This window comes from Dermacentor andersoni, chromosome 4, assembly GCF_023375885.2.
Source record: "Dermacentor andersoni chromosome 4, qqDerAnde1_hic_scaffold, whole genome shotgun sequence".
Lineage (NCBI taxonomy): Eukaryota > Metazoa > Arthropoda > Arachnida > Ixodida > Ixodidae > Dermacentor > Dermacentor andersoni.
This window is the reverse complement of record NC_092817.1, coordinates 66529713-66538766: the sequence shown is the minus strand read 5'-3', so window position 1 is coordinate 66538766 and position 9054 is coordinate 66529713. Positions and strand designations below refer to the sequence as shown.

At 45.4% G+C, this 9054-nt stretch overlaps 1 protein-coding gene across 2 annotated transcripts in view; it reads left to right on the top strand.

Moving 5' to 3' along the window:
* Positions 1-4182: 4182 nt before the first annotated feature.
* LOC126536227 (uncharacterized) overlaps positions 4183-9054 on the top strand; it is a 20415-nt gene continuing 15543 nt past the window's right edge. The window contains exon 1 of one of the 2 annotated variants that reach the window (XM_050183120.3): positions 4183-4710. The gene's annotated coding sequence lies outside the window, so the exon portion shown is untranslated. Of the gene's footprint in view, positions 4711-5044; positions 5176-9054 lie in introns of those variants that run through there. The other variant, XM_055073879.2, reaches the window with a different exon arrangement.

The window sequence follows — 9054 nt, the reverse complement described above, 5'->3', positions numbered from 1 at the left end:
AGTGTCAAAATAAGGGAAAAGAATAAAGACGTGACTTTCGAAAGAAAAAATGGTAGCGGCTTTGTGTCATCCATTCTGCGAAACGCAATTCAGCGCTTCACACTGCAAGATATAAGATATATATATATATATATATATATATATATATATATATATATATATATATATATATATATATATAAACAGCAAGCGAGCCACAGGTATTCATGACCAAACCATTTCATTTGCAGTCAACTAGTCATATTGCAGTGTAGAGCTTTTGAAACACTGCGGTACTCGGTATATGAAGCTCGTAAAATGTTCTGCCAATATGGGATGCTTCTCGGAAAGATCGCGATAATGACTAGGTGAACGGCCAGTAAACTTTCATTCGTCTGTTGTCCTCGCTTCTCCGTTGTAACGTGAATTTTCTTGGACGATGACCAGCAGTTGTCGATCGAATGCAGAAATGAAGCGATGGAGATCAGATGGACAAGGTACATCTATAGGTAAACTTTTGTATATACATGGCAGATAAAACAGACGCATTACAACTTGAACAATTGAGAAACAAATTCTTACTCTTCGACTGTATCAATGACTGTTAGAGCCCAGGCTCGTTTTAACGTACATGGCACGGAGCCTCACTGATCTATCAGCAATCCTGATTTCAGCCCAGTCTGGGGGACATCATATCGTTCCGATTATTATAGCTCAAACAGACAAAGAAAAAAGGTGGTAGGGCCGTTGCCCCGTCCCACAGATGCAGTTGCCAATGGGGGTTAAAAGTTTGTTACGCCACAACCCAAAGGGATGAGCTTACTCTTAAAAGTAAACATATTGGAAAACAAAACTGTTTTCCTTCTTCCAAAAACTCCGTTTCTCTCTCATTTCTACGTAGTCAGTGACGGCCTCAGCAAAACACGCCAGGCGCGCACAATTTATTGCTATATATTTATTGCTATTTATTGCTATATAGTTTACCAGCGCCTCAAACCTTGATGGCGTCTCTATCCCGCAAATGTCTCGGAAGCCGGGGCTTCAACACCGCGTACAGCAGCTCCACTCAAGGTTTGTCCGCGTGGGAGAATTATGACCGTCCATGGTATCCGGAAATTATTCTCTACAAGACGACGTTCTCCGCATGCGCTCCTCACATGCGCACTGCATCTCTAAGCGCACACTGTAAGTCGTCATTCGACACCACGCAGGCTTTCTTCAGCACTTGGCAACAAAGCCCGACGGTTGCCCCTCGGGCGTGGAGGGAAGTGAACCTCCTCTCTATGCACAAAGCACGTGGGTGACTCGCGATACTTAGGAAGTACACAAAACAATCAGTGCGGCCTTACACGGCCTCTATATGGTCTACGTTGGAGACATGCCTGAGGTAAGTTAATTTCCCGGATAAAATCCTATACCAGCCAACAGCTGTCAGCGTGATGGCTGTGATGCGCATGCAGACCCGAGCGGTCATAACCCTGCAGGAGAGATGTTATTGCTAATATCTACTCCTATTGTGCCCTTTATTTGCGGATAAGAAGGCACGAGCGATTCCCCTTCTCGAGTGCGCATGCAATAGTTTATAGATAAGCGAGCCCGGACCTATAGCTCCGTCTTTCTCTAAACGTTTTCTCCCTTTATCTCTTTCTGGGGCTACAGGCAAATGGTGGTCTTTTTATACGGTACTTAAATAAGCAAATATGTCAGGCTGTGAGTATGCTGAATCGCTCCACAAATGCAGAGAGAGTGTGTGTCTTATGGCAAACTTCGAGACGGTGAAGACGAAAACAGAGAACGAAAACCATGGACACAGCCGAGGGCCGCGAAGATGGAGGGAGGTTCCCATGGACAAAGACGGCGCGAAGAGCCATGCATGCAGTGTCGAACTCTTATCCCACGAAGGGGCGGTTCCCGCACAAAGGGGGCGCTTGTCTGAGCGCGACCCAGATTGGCACAAAAGGGCCGGCTGGGCACCATGCACTGCGCGACCAGCCGCACTCGGCGTGGTCGCCTTGACCTAGAGCCCTTTGACTGCCTGCCTCCGAGGGCGGTAACTGTGGTGCGAGCGGGCAGCATATCCGAGACAAAAGGTGGACGTTTAGGCCACAAATGGCTCCACTGGGCCCGGCGTGTCGCCCGCCTTGGTCTGCATCTCTGTAGTATGGGTCTTCTGTTTCTCGCGCTGATCTTGAATGGGACATACGAATGGCAGAGGGTGGGTAGCGGATTGCGTACATGGTTTGACCAAAGGGTTACCTTTTCCCATACATCGAGCGTAGTGAGATCGTCCTGTACAAATGGCTGCATAAGTGCCGGAAGGCTTATTCGCCAGTCCTACCCCTATATCCCAGAACGTTGGCTACCGTATAGACACTTGCCGGGGAACGTCGTGGCGGGCAAGTTTTGGGATGAAATCGACCCACTATGGTGGGAAGCCTGTACAATCGCTTTAACTGTGCACAACATTGTAGCTGTCGCACTTTGAGCAAACCATGAGCGCTTGTTTATTTCTTTATTGGCCTTTATACTGGGGTTCTCTCACTCACTGTGGGCCCAGATGACGTAATCTGAGTACCTCTATGGCTAAATGCGGTGGCAAGATTATAGGAGGCTGTCACCGCTATTGAGTGCGGTCCCGGCACAGGAAGCATTGCAAGCGCGTCGATCCAATGCCTCCTATACCTTAGTCGGTCATAGAACATTAGATCTGCGCAGGTCAGGGGCGGCTTACTCAATCTCCAAAGAGGCCAGCTTGTTTTCCAGCATCCCTCCGGCATAACGTCCCCGTTATCGCGCTTACATATACAACGCACCCACTTCGCGGCAGTTACTGCTTCTAGTGCGACGGCTGCCAGTCATCTTCTTTTCATAAACCGAGCTGACCATCTTCGTCCATGAATGGAGGATAATTCTTTCCTCCATACATTTGTCTTTATTTGGTCATCGCCACTTTTCTCATCAAGACTTACTTCAGTGGTAAAGTATTCGTCCTCTCGCAAGCTTTCTCTTCGCTTGTCCTCGAGGTCTGTCACTGTCATCTGGCGTCGCACAACGGGCTCCGAAAGTGGCAACAGCTCCTCGCAGTACCAGCACATTGTGGAAATACTATACGTTAAGCTCATGATTTACGGTCGCTATACAGCATCGGTAGCATAAATACACCTGATTTCTCCGTGTATCCACCAGAGGCGTAGAATTTTCCTCCGAAACAGCCTCCGAAATTGTCTTCAGTGACCCGTTGTCTCATAACGATTGTTATTTTGCGTGCTATATATCATGATATAACTGTTGCTTTGCTGATAAAGCGGCACCTGCCACAGCGCACAAAAATGTCATGTAAGGTAGACCGAGGCCAACGCTGCCAGCACATAACCTTTATAGTTTTTGTCTTTCTTTCTCTCTCTCTTTCTTTAGTGATGTCCATATGACGTGCGAAAGATTGCTAGTTCATTGAGCCAAGTTTACCTTTCCATTTTGCAGGGGTTGGTTTATTGACTAATATAAATCGGGTTTGACGTGTCGAAGCAACACTGGGAGAGACAACGTATATAATGGGAAAGGGGGAGGGCACCGGATTATTTTGACATACCGTGGCTCATTAACGTGCGTACAAAGCTCAGTACACAAGCGTTTTTGCATTCCGCCCCCATCACAATGCGGCAGTCGCAGCAGCGAGTCGAATTTAGGACCTCATGTTCAGCAGCAGAGTGCAAACGATTATCTTTCATTCTCTCTCTTTCATTGTATGGGAACTGCGCTTGCTTGCGTTGAAAAGTAAAAGAAAAAAAAAGTGTCTTGCGTTGTTTTTCTGCCTCCGAAGAACAAAGAAACATTATTTGCCTTGCCTGGGTGTCGCGGGGCGCAACACTGATTTTATCCAGTTTCTCATTACTAGGCCAGCGAATACAAAAAGTCGGTCGAGCGACCGCCGCAGAACGCAATGGAAAACGAGAGCCGGAAGACAAAAATCGAAACTGGACCACTTAGAGCCGCGTTACACTGTTACATGCCGCGCTCTATTTTTCGATTATACCACCGCGACCGGTTCGATGTGCCCAGAGTGAAAGCAGCACCTGTCCACCAGCGCCGTTATCCACGCAGCGCTCGTATTTTGACGTCACAAACCTGCGAGGAGGACATGCTGAGAGCGCGCTCCCTTTCTCAGACAGCCATTACCGCTCCCCTCCCTTGCCGCTCTCTCTGCTTCGCTGCTTCCCCCGTTGAATGCGTTTGTTTAGGCTCGTGCGTCGAGCTGGCTGGATGTACGACGAGCCGGCCGCAGTGGAGTGTGCGAAGCGTAACCGAACGGATTTGCGCGGTACTCCTGACACTGTGTCCAGGCGACCGTCGACATCTGTTTCTTTCCCATCTCCAGTCCGCGCGCCCGACGACAACGCGGTGGACGAGTCGTCGGAGGCAACCGGCCGAACAGCGAGCGCGTGTTGAGTGCACGGCGTTTGAATCGTTCACCGGAGTTTCGGAAACATCAACTCGCTTGCTGCCGTCGTCGTATCATCGCCAGCCCAGCAAGCCGCTGCGATGTCAACGCTGCTGCTTCCCGGAGCGGTAGCGGTACTCTGGGGTTCCGCTGACAACCGGTGACAGCGCGCCGATATCCGCGCTACGGTGTGTGTGTGCTGTGTGTCTTGGTCTATCAGGCGGACACACGACGACGACGGGGCCTGCAGACGCCAGGCCAGGAAAGGGATAGCAGTTCACACGTCGTTAAAGGTGGGTTGCATACTCTTCGGCGTTCAACATTTCTTCCGTGCACGGATTTGCGGCCGTGCTTGCAAGGGCCTCGCGCTAAGCTCCGCCTATGCACAGTGCGAGCGAGCGCGCGGATTGATCTCGCAGTGGACGCGACTCCGGGGCCGTCGGCGCGACGCTTACGCAGTATTTCTTCTTTTTTCTTTTGTGAATAGAAATAGAAAGGGAGCGCAGCAGAAAGAGCGAAACAAAGGAAAGCCACCGGGCGCGACGCGCGAGAACACCTGCGGGATCCGCTCTCGCCGCGCTGATGCGTAAAAGTGAGGGACACGCGCGCAGACCTTGAACGGATCTTATGGACTGTACTGAAGCGCGGACGCACCTGTGTTGTTTTCCTTAAAAAGAACGAAAAGCTCGTGTCAGCCGGTAGTCGAGAATTAATTCGAGTTTTGCGTCTGTGTAGATCGAAGTTACGAAGCAGTGAACGTCAGTATTGCCTTGTTTGATCATTTTCTTGACGCGTTCATTACACCACTGCGGCGCAACTCTCCTTTCCGACCACTCCCCAAGCGCGCGGAGAATGTTATGTTGAAGCATGCGGTTACTAAGGCGCCGAGGTACTTGAAGGGAGACGTTAGCGATAAAAGAAACCGAAACCTACACGGACAGCTGCTGCTTACCAACCGAAGTGGCTGAGGACCTTGTTAATCGCTGAATCTAGCACAGTGCATACGCAATTCTGTGTGACCGCCGCAGTACAAATCACGGATTTTTCCTTGTGAAGCTTATCAACAAACAAATTAGGGATCGAACAGTGATATCCCAATGAAAATGAGTTGCATGTTGCAGTACCTTGATGATCTGTACATTTTTGCGATCTCCAGCACCATAATGTTGCATCCAATCAACGTACTGGTTTGAGTGGTAGTACACCCTACTTTGTTCATTAAATAAACACAAAACTCAGCTGACAATATCTATCGAGTAGGGTGCAAGCCAGCAATGCCTCTCTCTCTCCTCAGAATTATCAGGAATTCGAATACACAAATTAAGGATATTCACAGAAAGAAATGTTCAGCTCGTATCTATATTCTATAGTGTCTAAATTCTATTTCAGACCCAGCTTTTAAACTTCATTGCTCTTGCGTGATTTGTCGTGCACGTATGTACATTGTACAAGTCAATTGCTAAGTGCAGGACTAACGTACGTTAGCAGTTCATATTATATATAAACACAGCAACGTAGTGGGACCGCAGGTGAACATGTGTGTGTATACCAACTTAAGCATAATAAACACTAGATGAAGTGCTGCGAAATTTTGGACTGACTGTCTGGCATTGTGCCAAATGGGTTATTCTGATGTTTGTAATTACTGTAATGTTCAAGAATTTGCCCAAATAATGTCCTTAGTGCACTTTTTTTATGTAGTATGCGCACCACTCACCCCCCTACTACAGTGGCACGGCATTTTTTTCCGTTTTACACTGAGCCCAGCCTTAATATTTCACATTTGCAGCATACAGGATTAGGGCTACTAGTAAATGCTGTGGAAGTATGTCACAAGAACACAATTGCCATGTTGCTGTTTTACTACATGCTAGCCAATTCGTGGTGCTCTACATTGATAGATGCAGTGTTCTGTATACATTGAAGTTGTTCATGGCAACATATACATGGATGCAATAACACATAACCCAAACATTCAAGATGGACTAAAATCAGTGGCTTTGACAGCTGCAAGCTGTAAGAAGGGAACAATGATGGTTTTTTTAAAGAACTAAACTAGCAAGGCACCCTCACCTAGAGAGCTTGCCGACAGGCTAGTTAAGTTAGCGTTTCTGTAAAAATAATGGAAAGGAACTAAAATCATGTTCTGATTAAGTCTGGCAGCAGCTGTACACATGCAAGTTTGTTTCTTCATTAACTGTCCTGAGTGGATAATAGTTTTTAATAAATGACCATTTTCTTTTTTCCTGCCCTATGTGCATGCTTCTAAGGTGCAAAAAGTAGACAACAGACAACATTGGCAAAAGTAAAGCTACTGAAGCATTAATATCACTTTGCAACAGTATTTTATACTATGATCCCACGCAGTAAAAATCTTAAATATGTACAGTCGATCCTCGTTAATTCAACCTCGGTTAATTATATTCTTCAATTAATTTGAATGCACTGAAAAGGCCCAACGAGAAATCGTACATTGCTATGAAAGGAAAATTAATTCAGTTTGAATGCTAAAGCAAGTCGTTTTGGTTAATTCGACCCCCACCGGCATCTTCTGATGTGCGCAGCAATCACTAAAACCTTGAGAGCAAGAAATTCAGATGATGATGATACTGTTTACCTAACTGTGAAGCCATTTTATTTTTATCTTTTACTGGCCTATGCTCCTTCCTCCCATGAAGCTATTCATTCCCGCTTGTTTCGTGTCATGTCACACTGAGGCAGCATTTTAACATGTCAGTGCTCATCACTTCAATGCTGGTTGAGTTGCACTTCAAGAAGCAAAAAGACATTGCAGACAACTTCAGGCAATAAAAAAAAATCATTTGTTCATTTTGCCGCCATTTGTTCATTCGGCCTTTTGGATAATGCGACCAAATCTTGCAGTCTGCAAGAGTCGAGTTTATGGGAGCCAATTGTATATATTTCTGGCAATCCTCAGACCTTCTTTTCTTTCTTATGGTAAAGTAAAATGTGGAAAAAAGTGTGAAATATGCAGTGGAAATTGACAAAATTTTCATTGCATCATTGCTTAATGTGATAAATCATCATTTTTTATACTTAGCACAGTTGCTGTCATTCAATGCTTCACCGTTTCTTTAAAAAATTACAATGGAATGGCTGCATTGTGCGACCTTAAAAAAAAGCAGTAGTACAAACTTTTTTTTTTTTTTTCACATGCTTGTTTTCTGCATGCCGTCTCCCCCTGTCCCACTTTTTTTTTTCTTTCTTTTTTTAAGTGCAGAAAATTTTTGTGAGGAAATGAACAAGTTAGTAGCTTTACTTGCACAGCAGGCCTTTGTGAATGTGCCACTATAACATCTTTTATAACTTTTGCATAATTAACTATTGGGGGATGACTATGGGGCTACATTTATGAACTCTAAAACCAATATAGGTATTTCAAGACCTGTATCGGTCTTTCATATCAGCATGAAGAATTTTACAAGAGTGTATCAAACCTGGTTGGTCTTGTGCATAAATAGCCAAAAAGCTGTTAATGCCTCTCTGCACTCCCATATGCAGTTTAAGCAGCAGTGCTTTTTGTGTACCTGCCGTGATGGCATAATAGCTATGGCAGTCTGCTGGTAAGCATACAGCTGCGCATTTAGTTTTTGAAAGAATGCATAGGTTTGGGTGCATTTGTACTTCTGGTGATGATGGCATATTCGAATAAGACTGGCATGCAAGAATGATTGTGCACACGTGCAGGTTCATTTGCGTGTTAAGGAGCCCCAGGTGGTTGACACTAATCCGGAGTTGTCAAGTATCTCTCACTACCACCTCCACATCCAGTAGCTCCGAACACGGGGCTGAAAATCAGTAAATCTTTTCTCTGTCTCATAGCCCGATTGCCACTTTAAGACACTAAATATCATCAATAAATCACTTTAAGTGGTCATGTCTCAGCAATTCATTCTCACAGGAATATCTTGGTATAGCTTTGTTCACTGTTCTCCTATTTTGTTTCTTTAATAAACTTACAAAGAAAGGCCTGTGCTTTGTACAGAGGCAGTCAAAGCTAGAGAACAACGAACCTGCTGTGTTAGATTCCACAATCAAAAAGATACTGTTTTTTTTTTAGGGGGCTATCTTGCTGCCTTGTGACTGTATACAAGCATATGTTATATTTTCTTCACAGAACAAATCAGAACAATGATACAATGTCTTGCACTCTCAGTATCAGCGTAGTGCTTTTTGGGTGTATAAAACTATATCTGCACCTTTATTCGAATGGAACCACCTTGCACCTGGTAGGATAACCTGAGAAATAAAAAAAACTTTATACAGCTGCTTCCCTGACACACAAAAAATTTGGTGAATGCAGGACATGGCAAGCAAGATAATCAGCTACTGTAAGGTCCAGGGGCACAATCTTTTAATGGTTTGGAAAGCGAACCAACCGTTTACTTGTACTTGCGTGATTGGTCAGAATTGCGCTTTCATCAGCAAAAGCACCATTCTGATAAATCACACGGTGACACGCGAACAGTTCGTTTTCTGAACCCGATCGCAACCCAAATAACCATCAGTGTTGATGTCCGGGCACATATGCACTGGCATCAGCTCCACTAGTGATGATGTCTTGAAACAGTGTTTTCAAGTGCAATAAAGCTGAAGCATTATTGCGTGGCATAAAT